Below are 19,008 nucleotides of genomic sequence, written 5' to 3'. Positions count from 1 at the left end.
TCAAAGGTAAAGTTCAGGTTGACTCTTAGGTTAATTTTAGACTATACTGATTTTGTTTTTATATATGGATCCTGGGTAACATTTACATTTTACAGCAGTTGCCCTACACAGCCACCATATAGATTCTTATAGCTTAGCCTCTATAATTCAGCTTCCTGTTTTGTCACCCCTTGCCTCCTCCGTACAAGAAGTATATATCTCCAATGTACGACATCAGTTAGTTTGACCTGACAGGGAAACTGTTTTAGGGATTTCAACAATGCTTCTACGTTATAATTTATCAGTCCCAAGATCTCCACATAGCATGATTGCTTCTCCAGTATGATTCAAATCAGGGATTCCTAGTAAAATTTGACTCCTGCACTTTATATTTATCTTCATTCAAAAGTGAATTGAGGTGCCTTTAATTTCCCACATCCATACGCATACAGCTTGCTCTTGTTCTTATTGATGTGTGCCGCTCTCACTAATCTGAGATGATGTATTGTTGTTCTTCTACTTTGCAGTTCCCTGATGTTAAGTGAGTTTGTCTTCATATACCTTTGGCCACACTGTATGCCTTTTTTTGAGAAAGTTTCTGTTCATCTCTTTTCCTATTTTTAAAGTGAGATTGGTCTATTTTTTCTTATGAAATACTGTATTTCTTAACCTTTATATGGATCAAAGAATCTCATTTGATAGGTCTGCTGTGAGTCTTATAGGCTTTCCTTAGTTTCTCTTTTCCTCTTCCTGCTGTCAATATTCTGTCTCTATCTAGAATTTGTCATTCCAAGGACAATGTGATTTGGAGTTTTTCTAGTTGAGTTTATTTTTTACTGAACTTTTTCGAACCTCTTCAATCACCAGTGCCAGTATTCTTCAACTCTGGGAAATTCTTATTGATGCTTTATTTAACTATTATTACTTCAGCAAATTTGCCTTTACATTCTTAAAGAACTCTAATAATGTTTATATTGCTTCTCTTGAACTAATTTCATAATATCTGATACTCTGCTCATTTAATTTCAATTTTTTCCCACCTTTTATTGTTTTCTAGTGGTTTTTTCCACCTCATATTGGGGCTTTTTGATCTTTGGCTCAGATGGTGTTAATCTGCTGTCCAGAGTTTCGACAATTTTTAATATCACCTATCCTTCTTTCCATATCTGTTTGCAGTTTTCTCTTTTCAGCTTTCATACTTTCTTATATTTTACTGCCTATGCTGACTACGTGTGTCAGTTTCTTTGAGTTTCTCAAACATCTTCACAATCGTGTTACTAAAGTCATCATCTGAGAATTTATTGAGCAGGTTGGTGCTGGTAGAACTTTCTTGTGTTATTATTACTTTTTGTTTTTTTTTCTTTTTGGGTCACACCTGGTGTTGCATAGGGGTTACTCCTGGCTCATGCACTCAGGAATTATTCCTGGCGGTGCTCTGAGGACCATATGGGATGCTGGGAATCGAACCCAGGTTGGCCACATGCAAGGCAAACAAGGCAAACACCCTACCCACTGTCCTATTGCTCCAGCTGTGTTATTACTTTCACTCATTGAGCTTGGTGGGATTTTACAGGCCTCCCCATTAGGTTTGATGATTTCTACTATCCTGTTAATGCTGTGAAATCTGGAGGAGCTTCAGCAGTTGATCTACTAGGCCCAATGGTGAGGCAGAATTCAGGTGGAGGCTTCAGGACCTAGCTGGAAGAGAAGGTAATTTGACTACCCCATTCAAAAAGGCTTCAATGTTGTCAGTATGGATCCTGAATCTGCCTGGAATGGTATGGCAACAAACTGTCTCAACTTTGTACTTTTGACATTTTTACCCACACATCCCTTTTTGGTGTGATGCTAACTATCCCGTAGGATTTTAGGATGTGTGGAATTGTTCATGTTTATTAACCATTAGGTGACAATTTAAAAGTTGGATATTATTGTCAGTGCATTAGTTTATTTTGTTCTATAATTCTATTTATCTATGTTTGTCAGTTCCTTATTTCATACTTAGATATCACATTGACCCATCATTTGCATGTAGTATATAGTTGTCAATGTCATTCACATGTGGCACATGAGGAAAATTTCTGATGTGATGTAGATATTTTATATCTGGACTGAGATGCAGGTCTCATAGGTATATATGATTTCCAGATATCATGGAATTATGTGTTTTATATTTATATGATTCATCGTATATCAATTACCATATTTAGGGGCTGAAGACAGAGTGTTGTCTTTAATGCAGTTGACCCTGTCCACATCTTTGCGCCTCAAGAACCACCGGGAGTGGTCTTTGAGCTCAAAGTCAGGATTAATCTCTGAGGACCACAGAATGTGGCACACACCCTTCCTTGCTAAGATGAAATAAATGAATATTTTTTAAATCACTATAAACAATACAACTTATAATTGGTGAAAAGTCCCTTAACACTGCATACATTGAGACACAAACATGTCGGTAATTAGGGTGCTGAATACATATTTCATTTCACAGACTAATATCATTTCCTTTTTGCTGTTAGTGGAAGAGTGAATATTTAACTTGCAGAAAAACATCGTTCTAACTTAAGTTTTAGTTCACGTATTTTTTTTTATGACACAGTTTTCTCAATACTGTCATTTTCCTGAATGCTTATTTGTATTTTTCTGAATACTTATTTGTATATGTTTGTGTTAAAAGCCTCTTTTCATAAATAAAATTCCAAGCTTTACATAATAAATTATTGGACCAGAATATTTCTGATAAAAATGTCATTAGAGTCATAGAAAGTTTGAAAAACTCACTGTCATCCCGTTGCTCGTGAATTTGCTCAAGCAGGCACCAGTAACGTCTCTCATTGTGAGACTTATTATTACTGTTTTTGGCATATCGAATATGCCACAGGTAGCTTGCCAGGCTATGTCGTAGGGGCGAGATGTTCTCGGTAGCTTGCCAGGCTCTGCAAGAGGGGCGGAGGAATAGAACCAGGGTTGGCCGTGTGCAAGGCAAACGTCCTACTCGCTGTACTATTGCTCCAGCCCGAAAGTCTGAAGAAAAGTAAAATAAGATATGTTATTAACAAGAGAAAAATTGTGTCTTTCAATAAAAACATCAGTAGTACATATTCAAGTTAGCAAATTTTTTATGAAGAAAAAAATTGGCACAATTAACTGTAAGCATATGATAATATTTAAAGCATTTAATGACTTATTTGTGGAGTATAGAATAACATAACATGAGGCTGACACCCATGGACAGTAGATACAATGACCAGGAGGATTGCTTCATACATGGAAGCCTGCTTCATGAATGGAGGGGAGAAGACAGATGGAACAGAGAAGGGATCACTAAGAAAATGATGGCTGGAGGAACCAGTTGGGATGGGAGATGTGTGCCGAAAGTAGATAATAGACCAAACATGATGACCTCTCAGTGCTGTGTTGCAAGCCATAATGCCCAAAAGTTGAGAGAGAGTATGGGGAATATTGTCTTCCATGGAGATAGGCGGAGGGTGGGAAAGAGGGGTATATGTGGGATATTGGTGGTGGGGAATGTGCACTGGTGGAGGGATGGGTGTTTGATCATTGTGTGATTGTAACCCAAACATGAAAGCGTGTAACTATCTCATGGTGATTCAATATTTTTTTTAAAAAGAAAGCATTTAATGAATTTTTAAAAGCTATTGCATTAGCAATATCTGCACATATTTTTCTTTTTACTTTAAAAATTTATAATTTTCATATTCTAATTGCTCAGAGATGTAAAATGTTTAAAAGCCAAACATAACCACTAAAAAATTCAAAGACTCACAATGCAACTAAGTAACAGGATATTGATGGATATTTAACTGTTAAGGCTATAGAGTGAAATTTTTATAAAATTACTTTTTATAACAACTTAGAGATTTTAGGTCATTAATCATACAGCTCACTACAACATTACTTCAGATTTTACATTTTGAGCAATATGAAATGCATCTCTTCTGCAACATACAGCTATTTTAGTAGATTAAAAATAAGTCTAATGAATAGAAACATTGCATAACTAAATAGGTAATATATGGAATTTAAAATATATTTATGTACAAAATATTGAGTGGGCTATAATAACTCACAATATTTATGTCCATGGTAATTTATTATATTATCTCATAAACTTTATTTAGATACTTTATTTATCTTTTGTAAAATATATTAGGAACAGTCATTTTTCATCATGTTAACAGAAAGTTACATTGGCAATTCAGAAAAATATGGATCAACATGCTTGACATTTCATTTTTATTGCTCATAGTTTTCTTGAAATTATTCATTACAATTGAAATTTCAAACATCTAGCTCCTGTTTTGAAAACAATTCTTTGAAAGTTTAACCTTCAGTACAGTCAAGGTTAAACATCATGACTTTATTAGTCATATAAGTTATTAGAACATTGCAAAATTTAGAATAGTTTATGAATAGTTTCAATTATGATTCCCCCAGCAAAAGAAAAATTTATCCCTGTGAAACATATAGAGCTTTATAATTCAATACATTCTTTTATTTTTATATTCAAAAATAATGTCAATTAAAAACACATTTTCTAATGTTTGAGTTTTTTTAATTATTGAAGTATAAATAGCTAAAGTATAAATACTTACAGTTTTTTTTGTTCTGTTTTGTTTTGCTGTGAAGTGCTATGGGGAGTACAAACACTCTTCATAATTGTACATAAAAAAATCAAATAGTTTATATGACTCAAGGTGGAAGATATGATGCTATCTTTTATGGTAATACACTGATGCATTTATTAAACTAAACGGGCTATTAGGTAGTTGCTGACCTAACTGAATGATGGTAGTCCACAGGTATATTAAAATGTTTTGCTCACTCCTGGATTGGGCAGAACGTACTAACAAGAAAATCAAATGCAAATATAATTTTATTTCGATTTTTGGGCCACACCTGGCAATGCACAGGGGTTACTCCTGTCTGCACTCAGGAATCATTCCTGGTGGTGCTTGGGGGACCATATGGGATGCTGGGAATCAAACCCAGGTTGGCTGTGTGCAAGGCAAATGCCTTACTTGCTGTGCTATCGCTCCAGGCCCCAAGCATAAATATCTAAAATATAGTATGCGAGGATAGAAAATGTAATTTTATAAATGTATGGAATAAAGTTTAGGTTTCTATACATTAGAAAATGTCATTTACAATCCTATGTAAATAGATTCTAGCAGTATGACTACTCTGATAATTTAATGGAGTAGTGATTAAATTTGGAAAGTTTCTGATATTGGGTTAGACAAAATAGATTAAGGTTAGTAATGTTCCAGAAACGGTCAAAAAAGTAAGTCAAACATTAATGATAATGCTCAGAGCTGAAGAGATTATAGAAAATAAGGATGTGGTACTCCAACGTATATAGCAAAGATATACTACTTTGGCACAAGATATGCACAACCCTGTGCCCTGCCAGGAGTGATATCTGAGCACAGAGTGAGGAGTAATCCTTCAATATTGTTGGGTGTACCCCCAAAATTTATGGACAGGAGTATTTTTAGATCTTCTATTTTTTCCAATATGCCTTTACATTAACTAGATTTCTCTTTCTGTTTGCATAAAAACAAAAAACAAAAAAAAACTTGGTGATAATAGTCAATAGATAATATGATTTTGTAAGACAATTATTTTGAGGTAACTTCAAGAAGTTTAACTGAAGCAATAGCACAGTGGTCGGGCGTTCGCCTTTTATGAGGCCGACCCGAGTTCGATTTCTCCACCCCTCTTGGAGAGCCCGGCAAGCTACGGAGAGTATCGAGCCCGTGAGGCAGAGCCTGGCAAGCTACCCGTGCGTATTGGATATGCCAAAAACAGTAACAATAAGTCTCTCAATGAGAGATGTTACTGGTGCCCGCTCGAACAAATCGATGAGCAACGGGATGACAATGTGACAATGTGACAACTTTAAGAAAATATCAATCTCTTGGATAGATTTGGTAGCAGATGTGCTATAAACAACTTTGCTTTCTCTAATTCTTAGCTTTGCACAATTTCTGGAACTAAGGTGTATATATATATATGTATACATATATATATATATGCATGCATACATATTTGTGTGTATTGCATTAGTGTTCCTCTAAGAAAATAGACAAATCCAGAAGTCTTTTTTACTATTTTGTGGGGCTCACACTGACTCTGTGTCTGGGGTTGTCTTGGTAGTGCTAGAGAGGACCACTAGGATCCAGCAATGCAACTTGAACCTTCTGCATTCCAGCATGCACTCAGTTTGTGGGGTTTTCTCTGGGATCCAAAACATCTTTTTTTCTTAAAATGACAGATTGACATCTGGAAACATTTAGTGCAATCTCTGTTGGAGAGCATACTTTTTCTTAATCTGCCCTAAATAGTTTGATAGTAATATTTAGCATTTTAATATCCTTAGCATCCCTTCCTTCCTCAGGCTTTATGCCATTTCCTGCCCCTGATACATTCACATAAACTTTCACACAATTAATCATTTGGCTTCTAAGTGCTACTTCTATCATTTCAAACTCATGTTCATTTAATTCTCTCTCTGCTTCTTCACAGCTGCTGGCAGAGCTCAATACCTCACCATTTTTCAGTACCACTCTCCACCTCTGGAGACATGGAACACTATAAAGGCTGTCTAGCTGGTCTCTCTGCCTCAAAGTCTATTCTATTTAAATCCATCATACACAAAGCAAGAAACATCATATTTAAAAAAATATTTAGTAGTATATTTGTCATACTTAAGGCAAAATGAAAAATGCTTATGACTCCTGCTATTTATAAGATAAAAATATAAACTAATAAGATAGAGATTTAAGAAATTCAATAAATATTTGTTTTAAATGATTAATTTCCATGATTTCAAATAAATACCAGGAAATGTTATTTGAGTTTATTTTTGAGAATAAAATAGGTATCTATAAAAATAAAAACTACCTATTTAGCTTTTGTTTTTAGTGTATTAAGTAAGTAAAGTTATTTCTTTCCATTACAGTGACTTTTGCTGTGTTCATATAATTTAAAATATGAACCGAAGGATTAATGATATGTCAGGTCTACTTTAAATCTATTTTCAACAGCGACACAAACTGAAAAAATAATCCACACTATTTGAGTGGAAAAGCATCAATCACAGAAATGAGCAGACTTCAGGTCCAGGTCAATACATTCCAGCCCATTAAACAGAGGGAAGGAAAGCAAGTTGCTTATGTTCAATATGCCAAAGAGTGCAGATGAATAGCAGTAATGCAGGTCTGTGACTACAGCTTGCCAATATTAACTTGAAAAATTATCAATCATTAATCCATCACGGTCATAATTAATACTGAAATTCAGCATTAACAGGAAATGAAATTTAATGGAATAGGTTAAAGAGCTTTGACTTAAAACCTAACTTATTAGATTATTTCTAGAGACCCATCCTGATACTAATGATCCTAGACATTTAAAAAGGACTTCTGTGGCAAATTATGAAAATAATTTATAGAAGAAATGTAACATTTTCTAATACACTCTTCCCTAAAAATGAAGTTATCTTACTGTAATATTTTCACACTCTTAAATGATATTGAAAACTTCAGAGTGTTGTCGTGCTACTAAATATGAATCAGGAAAGAATGAATGCTCATTCTGCTTTTCTTAATCAGGTAAGATTCAATGACAATTCAAGGGAACAAATTTCTCATAATAGATAAAGATAGTGTGTGGCATTATATCATCAGTAATTTAGTTGAAGAAACTGGGTAATAATAAATTCTGAAAGTGGAGCCTGCGTAGTTCAAATAGAAAAGTAGGTGGTCGAGCTGCAGATATAGATAGATACCATTAAACCTGGTCTCTCATTGTGATCCTTTCTTTTCCTCTGGGAGGATTTGGGGACACTGCTGTGCACTATTTCTTGAAGTGTATCTAGGAAGTACGAAATAAAATATTTATGAGGATATTTTATCACTTGATTTTATAATACTATTCATCAGTCTTTAACAATCTAATAGTCATCTGTGTAGTTCTGTAACAATCATTAACAGTCTTTAACAATTTTTCGGGAATCAGCATTGTTCTTGGGAACCGCTCCCACAGTATAAAGGATGACATGGAGGGCTGGGAATAAAACTTGAGGATCCCACATAAAAAATCAAGTGCTCCAGTACTTTTATTCATATTCCCAGCCCAATATTTTATGGTATCACTTTTATTTTAACAATCCATCCTGGTCCTTTGTGCCGCCACTCGAGATCGACCCCGGAGGCAACTGAACCACTTTGGACACGAGCGGCTCCCCCAAAATGTCTCCAAACTGTGTGCTCGGAGCTACTGGCCCAGGCGCCGCCAGCGAGTGATGCAATTACCAAAAGAATTTTCCCTGGACTTCATATAGAAATCCAAAACCGCGCGGCTGCAATAGCAGCCGTGCGACCTAATATCTCTTGATTGTCAGCAATGTGTAAATGTTCCTTTTTAGCAGGGCTTACTGTGGGGGGAAACTCCAAACAATAATACTAAGTTTTTTGTTGAAGGGTAAAAGATTGTAGCGATAGAATTTTAGGCAGAATTTTTTTTTTTTAGACTGTGAAATTCAGGCATAGTGATGAGAGAAATGTCCACCAAATGTAGGGGTGTCTCCACCCTGATCAGACAAATCTTTGCTTTTTGTGATTTTTTTTACTATACATGTTAGATATCTTTCTTCAAAAGAATAGCTCTTAGTCTTTAGTCCATTGGAACACATCAGGAAAGATGCATTTTAGAAATTTTTATTGAAAATGATATTTTGTTTTATAAATATTTAATACTGTTTGACATATCGAATATACCACGGGTAGCTTTGCAGGCTATGTTAGGCAGAATTTTCCCTAGACTTTATATAGAAACCCAAAACCACGCGGCCGTGGCAGCCTAATGTCATCTAATCATCAGCAATATGAAATGGTTCCTTTGTAACGGGTTGGTTGGACTTTGGGGGGACCATAATAGGGTTAAAGCTTGTAGTGACGTGTAATTACTGGCTGTACTTTCCCTGGACTTTATACAGAAATTCAAATCCGCGAGGCCACTGCCATGGCCACGCGATCTAATGTCATTTAATCATAACCAATATGAAATGGTTCCTTTTTAACGGGTCGGACTTTGGTGGGAAATCCTAACAAGAATAGTAAATCTTTTGTTGAAATATTGAAGGCAATCAAAGTGGTAGCCATCTCTATAGACTGAACTAAGCCATATCCCCACGCCGGCTGAGAAGAAATATCCTTCTTTCTCGGGAAGAAACGCGGCGTGGCGTTAACCATAGTATGATGTCCATTAAGTTGACACGGACCTGGTGGCGTGAGAATGGGATACAAGGGAATAAATTATTATGTACTTGGAACAGCGGGATGCTGGTGGAATCTCGAGCCGGGGCCGATACCAGCGTATTACTTTTGGTTCCAGAAACTGCTGGCAGACATTCTACCAGACTATCAACTAAGCCAGAGCCCCACGCCGGCTGATGACGGGAAATAACCATCTTTTTCATTTTTTTTTCCCTTTGTCAGGCAGTGTGGTGATTACTAAACAGGCGTGAACTCGGTGGCGTGGGACGAGGGGAGGGGAAAAATAGAAAAGTTATGTAACAAACAGCGGGACTTAATATCTACATTCTCAGCAATGGAGAGCTATCAAATGCTTCCTTGACAGTAGGACTGTCTTTTCTTTTTTTGGGGGAAACCCTAGCAACAATAGTGAGTTATGTGTTGAAACATGGACTGTAACCAAGATAAAGCGTAAACGAAGTGAAACTTATCACTTTCAAGGGCGGGGACTCGGGAGGCGGGAGGGGGCGGGAGATAAATGGGGTGGTTGGTGATGAAATATAGGCACTGGTGAAGGGAAGGGTGTTTGAGTATTATATAACTGACATAATCCTGAGAACTATGTAACCCTCCACATGGTGATTCAATAAAATTTATAAAAAAAAAATCCATCCTGGAGTGTACCAGTGGTAGCTCACAGATGAACGTAGTTAAATCAACACATATTTCAGAACTAGTGTCAACATGCTAAATAACTATGAAATCCCTCCAGTTTATTTTATATTGTAAATGTCAGATTACTATATAATGAACAAAATCAGAAAATGATGCTTATTTTTTACATCTTTAAAATTAGTTATTATTTCAATTGTCTTTTAAAAATTCTACATGTTTAAAGGAAACATAATTTTACTGCTTTTTATGATACAATTTGATAAAAAGAAAAATAAAATTTGTTTGTTATGATTGATGACTGATGACTAAAAGCCACAGGGGAAAAAACTATCTTCAAGTCAGTAGTAGTCAAGAAAATAGTGATTTGAAAGTCATACTTAGGGGGATGGAGCGATAGCACAGAGGATAGGGCATTTGCCTTGCTCATGGCCAACCTGGGCTCAATTCCCAGCATCCCATATGATCCCCCCCGAGCATGGCCAGGAGTAATTCCTGAGTGCAGAGCCAGGAGTAATCCCTGTGCATCACTGAGTGTGACCCCAAAAAAAGCAAGAAAAAAAAAGAAAGTTATACTTAGAGTTGATAGCAGAGTTAAGTAATGGTCATTAGACACTTTTCTGCAGATGTGATTTCCCAATCAATGACATGGTAGAATTTCATGTTTTAGATTTCTGGATCCACTTCCAATGATGTCATATGAAGACTTATTTGCATAATTTCAGAATTCAATTAAATTCATCCTAATTCTGATATCTCTATACAAATATAGCATCATGTTTTATGAGTTAAGAGCCCAGACTCAAGACCAAGACCGTTTTCTATTTCAGCCACTTGCATAAGCCTAATATACTACTTTGGTTTCTTTCCAACAAGCTATAGGCTAGAGTAGCTGGGAAGACAGTGTGAAAGACAAAAGTGTGTGAGGCCCCACATGGCCATCACATGGATTCCAGACCCCCTGAACATTATGTGAGGTGCTCAATTATGTCTGTGCTTTGGCACATGGCTATGAACCACAGGCTTGAGTGACCTTATTTTAGATAATTTACAAGAATAGCTTACGAACACACTAAGACTACTTACTAACTCCAGAAGTTCTCTTCAGCTGACTTGTTCTTTTATGGAGGCTGTGTTTCAATGGCATGAATAATTCATTGATAAGCAATTGAAAATTGAACTCAACCTCCAGTTTCTTTTCTCTTTGCAGAGGTCAGGGAATGGGACTAGAAGTTTTACCCTCTATTCCAGTTGGTTTCTCTGGCAACTGGTTCCATCCTCAGGTGTGTTCCAATTATAGCCACATAAATGTAACAATGGGCATGTTTTTATCATTACTAACAATTAAAAAATTGAACCCTTTTGGAGTGGTGAACCAGTAAGGGTACATGAAAATAGAACAATGAGAGTAGAAGGGGAGAGAAATAGATAGACTAGACCAACTAAAGTCAATCTAATCTGTAATTTTTATCTCACTAGAAGCACTGAGTAGAGAGTATAAAGGACTGGATTGCATAAAGCCCCATGTTGTACCATCACTGGATTCCAGGCTTAATCTAATCCAGAAATTTCAACCTCTCTAACCTGAAAAGGTATCCAGTCAAGAACAGGTAATGGTATGTCTAAGGGGGGAATTAACAGCAGATAAGAGGAAGTCCCAGAAGAACAACAAAACCTGTATGAACAGTGTTCATATGGCTGTAAAGAATATGGACAAGGTAAAGTTCATATACCTAGACAGCAATAAGGTACAGAGTATTGGAGTCTCACCTATGCACACAAGGGCATGGGCAGGGGGTAAAAAAAGGAAATCAAGGACAACTGAGGAACACAGAGATAGCATAGAGACATATCTGTGGCTGCAGACAAAGTAAAGCCTTCATGAGAGGGAATAGCTGGGGGTACAATTCTAGTGAGTCAGCAACACGTAGAGCAGCAAGCCCCAGCAAGGAGCCATAGGTACAGGGTTACTCTCAGCTGGATAGTTTAAAGATCAGGAACTCATACACTGAAGATGAGTATTGTGTAGGGACAAGACCAGGTCATCATGTACTGAAGTTGACCAGGATGTGGTTATCTGTATCCAACAGAGACACGAGACAAGTGCCATCATATGCAAAGAATTCAGATGTATCTGGTCGAACTGTCTAATACACTTAAGTATGGAGTCTAACTTGCAAATCTTTCACTCAATTCTCAAGAACACACAAGCACAGGAAAAATTCACTTCTGATCTCACAAAGATAGAGTATATCTGAGACATACATTTGATTGACAAAATAGACATACACACATATATACACCTATATACATATATATAGCTACAGATATCCTAGAAATAGCCACAATATAATAATTGATAAGTCAGTTAGAGTTATGCATCAACTTCTGAAGAGTCAGAATTCCACGGCAGATTCAAGTTTTGCATTACACATTGTCTCATTACTTTCAGGAGTCAGACACTCTAAGACAAGGCAAATGTTCTGCAAGAATTCCAGTGATCTTAGCATGTAGACATATTTATAGCATTTAAACTCTTAAGAGTAAATCATATGAGCTGAAATTGTAGTGTACATGGCCAGCTGATTTCAATTCCGGACACAAACGCCATACATGGTTCCTGAGTCTCACCAAGAGTGACCCCTGAGTGCTAATGGGACCTCCAAAAATAAAATAAAAGAGTCAATAACATACAAGTGACATGAAAATCAAGCTATAAACTGGAGGAATAGCACAGTGGTAGAGTGTTTGCCTTGCACTTGGCCGACCCAGGTTTGATTTCCTCCGCCCCTCTCGGAGAGCCCAGCAAGCTACCGAGAGTATCCTGCCCACATGGCAGAGCTTGGCAAGCTACCCATGGCAGATTCAATATGCCAAAAACAGTAACAACAAGTCTCACAATGGAGATGTTACTGGTGCCCACTCAAGCAAATCAAGGAACAAAGGGATGACAGTGCTATAGTGCTAAATTGTACCCGGATGTTTGCAAAATGTTTTCCTATATTGGATACAACAAAAACTTTCAGGTTGCCCTGAACTTCTTTTCTATTTGGTTAAAATGATTGATCCTCAACTACACTGTTTTTTTAAAAAGATTATAATATGAAATATGGTGTTTTCTCTAAGATATTTTGTTATCCTATCTTATTTATTTTGAGTCTTAACAGGAGTTACTGTAACCAAACTACATCTTCGATTTAACTGTGTAGACATTTAGTCAAATATTTGATTTATTTAAAACACACATTGTTTTAATGCTATTTAATTATTTATATGAGAAATATTAAGCTAAATCATGTGTTATCCTTGCATGAAAGTTGCCATCAATATGATGATCTCTTCTAGTTATTTTAAACCTGAATATTTCAAAGACAAATTCAGTATTAAGTAAAACAACATAGTGCATGTCCTACTTAAAAAATGGGCTAGAAAGATTTGTCTAAGTGACTGGCTTTTTCAAAAAGGGCATTTGGGACCTAAGTGGGGTGCTCTTAAGGCTGTGACCAAAGGTTGAAGTATCCCCAGGATGCAATGGTCACTCAGAGACAGTAGTTCTGTTTTGCCTGCTGGGCTACAGTAATTGTGTACTTGGGAAGGGCTTATTCTTGACTCTGCCCTCAGGAATCACTCCATGAGGGGCTCAGGGGACCACATGGGGTTCTGGGGATAGAACCGAGGTTAGCACCCTGTAAGGCAAACACCCTACTCTGTACTAACACTCTGGCCCTGGTGCCTACTCCTTTGAGCCCTCTGGAAATGAAGATCTGACCTGAGCTGTAGTAAAGTGAAGCATGGACAGAGGAAAGAAAACAAAGCAGGAAATGACTTAAATAAAAATGTCTCTAGTAATTAATAAGTGAATAAATAAGTGAATGAGCTCTTAAGATAAAAGTGGGGAAAAAGAACAGCTAGCAAGGAATAAATAAAAGCTAACAATTTCTAATCATAAAAGATTCATTTTCACTTTAGCTACTAAAATGTTTTGCCAGGTCATTTACAATTGTGCACCTGTAGTACTAAGGGATCTGAGAAAGCATCTCATATACACAGACTTTCAGCCAGTCCTTATACTTCTGTACTCATATGTACCACCACTTTCATAGAGCAATTCCTATGACTTCCTAGGATTGGTAGTAGTCGGTCTAACTGTCATCAGCTTCTCCAAACTAGAGTTTTCGTCAATGCATCCTAAATGAAAATCTTTTGTATACCTTCTTTCCAGCTTATCTTTTTTTTTAAATATTTTTTTGCTGTTAACTCTGACCTGCTCTCATAAATTCCTCTTATCCTTTACTTGTATGTGAGGTTTTGAGGACATCATTGGTATTCAAATTTTAAACCTGCTGTTTGTGTCATTATTTTTTAATTGTTAAAATATCATTAAATTCTTTTAGCTAAAAATGTAATTATATAAAAATTTGTTTACATAAAATAACTCAATCATTTATACCTCCTTTTCTGATAATTGGACTGGAGTGATAGCACAGTGGGTAGGGTTTTTGCCTAGCACACAGCCGACATGGGTTCGATTCCTCCATCCCTCTTGGAGAGCCCGGCAAGCTACAGAGAGTATCCTGCCCTCACAGCAGAGCCTGGCAAGCTCCCCGTGGTGTGTTCGATATGCCAAAAGCAGTAACAACAAGTCTCACAATGGAGACGTTACTGGTGCCCACTTGAGCAAATCGATGAACAATAGGATGACAATGCTACAGTGCATTCTTATAATTATTTAACCAAATATTTTTCTTCCTCTTATTTATTTATCTATAGGATAAGTTTATATTTTTGATAAAGTGATTATTCTTACATTTGCTCAATAATAACTAAGAGCATCAATAAATATTTCTTTGATATTTCAAATATCTATACAATGTCAATTTTCAATCTTCCCTCTAGCCTTATAGAATAGATATCGAAGATAGTTTTATCTTTACATTTACGGTTAGTAAACGGTCTGAGCCCCTGATGAATTGTGAATTTTCTAAAACTATTCTAAAATTTAGCTGTAGAATAGAATCATTGTCTGCCCTCTGTTGTTTTCCTGTAACTACAGGACATCGCTCAGTTCTTCAAACTAAAATTCATCCAAGTATAATTAACAGAATACATCCTCACTATTTGTCAAAAGTATTTAAGGAAAAAAATTTAAATCTATACATCGCATGATTATCTTACAGATAGCACAAAATTTTTCTTGGTAAAGTGCCTACCCATATGGTATATTTTTTTCTTATCAATATTTGTCAGAGATTCAAAATAATGTAGTACTCTCTTGCTCAAACCAGGCACTTGGTTACTGAAGAAACGAAAACCTATATGCATGCTGTCTTTTCACTCACCCGTATAATGCAGCACTTTGCCATCTCCATTAAAAGACTGACTCTGTACCATACTATGCATTTTATAATATTTCTATCTAAATGCAGATTTCTACATTCCATGTGTACCATGTCGTCAGGTTTTCCATAAAAGTACCAGCAGGAGAGTGCATTGAAATTCATTTTGCATATTAAAGAAATCTCTCTCTGTGATTCCTTCTTTTATTTGTTTTATCAACTCAAGCAATAAGCAAGAAAATTAGAGTTGCAGCAATGATGGAAAAGCTATTTATGATTATATCTGCCTTGCTGCTTTTTTTTACCCTGCTTAGGCAATTTATAGACTTAAGAACAAGCAGGTTTAAAATTTTCCAGTAGAAAATGAAATGTCTATCTGTATCATTTCACCCAAGTACTGTAGTACTCTATTACTTAGTGACAGCCTCACTTTGAGTAACATCTCCTCTGAATGCTTTTCTTCCCAATATCTACAACTCACATAAAATATATTCCACTGGGGTATGTTCCACTAGAAAACAGTATTCTGAATGCCATCATATTTTCCAGGATATATCTGACTGGCACAGTTGGATCAGGAATGCAGTCAGAGCCCACCAAATAGAAAACAATGTCTTTATGCACTTCTTGCAATATTTTTAGCAGAGAAAGAAAATTTGAAAATTATAGTCATGGGAATTATGCAAATTTCCAACTTATATGCAGTCTAACTGAAGCTTTATTTCCAATCCAAAATGTAGACCAATTGAAAGTGGATGGTTAAAAACATAATACATGAAGGGGGAAAAAAAGGACAGTTGAAATTAAAAAAATAATACATCTAAATTATAACTACCAAAATTAAGGGATACAAAGCCCGGGTTAGCCATATTTCTTTCTTTTTTTTCTACTTATTTTTGGTCCCACACCTAACAGTGTTCAGGGTTTATTCCTGGTTTTGCACCCAGGAATCACTCATTCCTTTTGATACACATACGTGGTGCTGGGAATAAACCCAGGTCAGTCACACATGAAAGGCAAGTGCCTTAACCACTGCACTATCTTTCTAGTCCCTAATTACATTTATTTTCTTAATTTTTAAAGACTAAATTACCTTTTAAATATTATGCCATAAATAAAAAACAAAATGATAGAAGGGATACTATATCTGAGGTAAAGTATATTATTTAATCAATGGCAGTAACAGAACCTGAAGGAAAATAAACAAACTAGTCCTCATCCAGATTGGTAAATATATGAATTTGAAATGTTGTAATGACCTGAAGTCTATTTAGTATTTATATGCATTTTTATTTTGCTTTTGTGAAGAAAACACAAACCTAGACCCTAGAGGCAGCTTTCTAGCCTCATTTTTATTGTGCATAGGTAGATGTTGCAACATTTTGGGCTAAATAATTTTACTATGCATTTCATTCCTACAGTGTACCTTCTTTCTATTTAAAAATAAGTGTTTTCTTCTCCATTAAGGATTGCATTTGCAGCAGCAAGAACCTAAAGGATTGCAACAATGTACACTAATACATTTTAGAAAGAACTTTCATTACCCTTTAAAAGCACAGCACATACTTCAATTTTATTTATTAATAGTTTTAAAACTTAGATTATAAGTTTATGATTTTTATGACCATTATAGTAGTGATTCAAATTCAATCAAAATGGACACATTTGAAAGAATTGGAGTTTAATTTGTACTGCTGTGAAATTATGTCATGGTCAAGGTACACAGGCATACTGAGTTGTCAATGATCTGGAAAATGGCATGAGGTAATACTTGAGTCTGCATATATTCTACTGTGGAATGAACTTTTAATTGCAGTATGTATTAGCTATAACTAGGTTATAATTTGTGCTTTTGCACCATATCACCTAGAAAGGAGCCTTACCTATATCCACTTTGTTCTATATTTTATTTTCAGTGGAAGTTGCATATCTAAGCACCTTTGTCCTGCCTCTCTAATCATTGCATTCTAATATTTATTCTGTTTAAACATGTACAACACATAGACAATGATGCTTTATATGGTCTTCTGTTGAAAAAACAAGTAATACCCTATTAATAGAAGGAGGTTCCTTATATGTAAGAGACTTTTGCAAAGATTCAATATGAAAATCATTAGAAATGGAATGATTTGCACAGTTTGTAAAGAAAGAAGTTGGGAATAGTAAAGCAAAAGGGGGCTTAATGCAAGGCCAAAAAGACAACTACTGTTGGCAGCTTTAAAATGAAACAAAATGCCTACTTCTAGCAGAAGGTTGTACATTGTCCCTGGTGAGACAAAGAATTAAATACTTGTCACAGGTGATCTATGGCTGACATTCTGAACAGTATGGCAGAGCAAGGTTGCAGACCTCTCTGGTAGCTGTTTTTTCCCAGTTGAGCAATGAAAAACCAAGGACAAAGCTTTAGTTTGATGGTTCTTTTCCCCTTCAAACTACTCTTTCTAGTTTTATCTGCAGGGATAGAGTTGAAACAAAAAATAAGTTTAGTATACTCAAAGAGGTAGAATCGTATCCACAACATAGTCTTTTTTTCTATTTCTATATATTTACACGTATTGTATGAAATTCCAATGCTGTGGCACATTTGACCCACATCTTAGATATTGTGAGTTGTAACACTGTTTAGCCATCAACAACAGGCATTTATCACCCAAGTCTAATATAAATAAAATATATTTTCCTAAACACCCAAATTGATTGCTTCTCTATGTTAGATTGGTATAAATCTAACTTGGTGCAGGTCTTGACACCTATACTAACACCTATTCAGTGTCTATCTGAATCTGTATATAAACTTAGGAAAAGAATGTTTAAGTATGTTACTCCAGTTCCAACTCTTATTTAATATTTTCTGACCCCTCTTTGATGAAGGAATATGCTTACGAAGTCAAATTTATGAACCTTGATGTTTATTGTCAAAGAGATAGATGTTTGTGACTATATAATTGAGTAATTTCATGGTGATTTCTGCATATAAGGATTCTTATGCCATTGGTAGAATCCTATTACATTTATAAGAAGGGGCTTCTCCAACATTTTCATAGGTGAGGATATAAGCGTAACTTAGTAATAAATTAATAAATATAGAGAAATAAGTGGGTCTCACATCCTATATGAGTATGTTATAATAACCACAGGACTTCCAGGCTAATACAATTGAGTTTTTAATTAGAGAATTGAAAAAGTTGTAGTTAAGTTTAAGAATTTGAACTGAAAACTTCTGATAAATGCAGAAGTAAAAAATTGTAAGCTGAATTTCAGTTGATCATAATTAAGAAGTCAGGTAACAAATGGCAATAAAGACTAAGAGATTTATATGAATGAATATATATAGTCTTTACACACAGAAAAACATAATTTAAAGTGTAAAAAATAACTAGTTTTTTCAGTTAATGTAATTTTCAAACCTTAGAAGAGAGTCCTTTGAATTTTCCATGATTTAAATAATGCTGTCCTATTTATGGCCAGAAAAAGCAATAGTAACTGAAGTGTAAATGTAGTATATCATAGATTTAACACATAGCCATATGGGTTTTATTTTTAGAACAGTTAGAGATTTAGAATTAACAGCTATATGTTACAAAAGACAGTGTCTATATGAAATGAACTCACATAGCAACCAGTTTCTGCCTAGAATATTTTTTAGTAATATTCTAATTTTTTATTGCTGTTTTGGAGACCACATGGTTTATTATAGTATTACTACTTGTGATTTAGGCATACAACGTTATTGTCCCACA

The sequence above is a fragment of the Sorex araneus genome, chromosome 4, assembly GCF_027595985.1.
Source record: "Sorex araneus isolate mSorAra2 chromosome 4, mSorAra2.pri, whole genome shotgun sequence".
Lineage (NCBI taxonomy): Eukaryota > Metazoa > Chordata > Mammalia > Eulipotyphla > Soricidae > Sorex > Sorex araneus.
This window is presented reverse-complemented; position numbering follows the sequence as displayed.